The sequence below is a fragment of the Berghia stephanieae genome, chromosome 11 (assembly GCF_034508935.2).
Source record: "Berghia stephanieae isolate SIO BIC M18660-M18661 chromosome 11, UCSD_Bste_1.3, whole genome shotgun sequence".
NCBI classification, from domain to species: Eukaryota; Metazoa; Mollusca; class Gastropoda; order Nudibranchia; family Aeolidiidae; genus Berghia; species Berghia stephanieae.
The window spans coordinates 35601798-35602881 of NC_088370.1; positions in this window are offsets into that span (position 1 = coordinate 35601798).

Here is a 1084-nt window from a genome sequence, read left to right on the forward strand (position 1 = left end):
GTTTTCCAACTTGCTTTCTATCTTTGTCTTGGAATGAGATTACTTGGTTTTTTTTCCAGGCCCTGGCTGGAAACCCTGGCTGGGAGGGAAACAGTCAAATGTTTGGTTAGAGTTTTGGGAGATGACATTTTTTTCCTTGTAAATTATCTCTCTGTTATGCACTGTATTATGTTTTCTTTATATTATTTATGATTGGTAAACGTTTGAGTGTATTCCTCTTAGTTGGGACCTGTGCTTGTGTGTGGATGAGACTTTTAGGTGATCTCAAACTAAGTACTTTGATGGTGTGCTCTTGGAATCTACATCTGTTTCTTATTTGAACCAATTCCCCTTTGTCTCACCTTTTCTTTTGTGCTTTAATTGTAATTCTAGAACTTTTTACTATCCCATTTTCTTCCTTTTTACTGGCGCTTATATGACCTCAATGTGTTGCAACGCCGTAAAACCCTCAAAAACATAAAAAAACTTAACATTCCAAAATTCCAGCAGTCAACCAAAGGCAATCAAACTTAACTCTTTCAGAGCCATTGGCCACACTATGCGGCCAAAGCAGAATCTGATCTACTGGCCAAGGGCCGCACAGTGCGGTCGGTCTTGAAAGGCAAAAACAATCATGTAATCCAATCCTACTTTCTACAAAAGTACTATGAATTGAACCAATGGTATTATTTCTTTTATCAGCAAATTCAATTGGCCTTAGGGGGGTATTTTAATTGAGATTTTGTGCAGAATTCGAATGTCGCTTTGTCTCAGCTTGTCATTCTCATGCTGCCTCAATCAGGTGTCAGCCATTTTGTGACGGAAATACGAATATAGCCTCAGTGCTGAAAGAGTTAAGAATATTTAATAGGAATTAGGGTTATGTGGTCACAAGTTTGTAAAGCAGCTATTGTTCATACTATAAACTAAAAATACCTAAATGTAACGAAATTGTAAGAAGTAACAATGGCTCATAATGTGAAACAATACACAAATATACAAACTAAATCATTTTGCTTTCTGTAAATAAGGTAAGGTGCTATTGTCATGGATAAAATTCTTTTAACATTTTTTGTTTTGGCATTGTCAGCTAAGCAAATTGAAT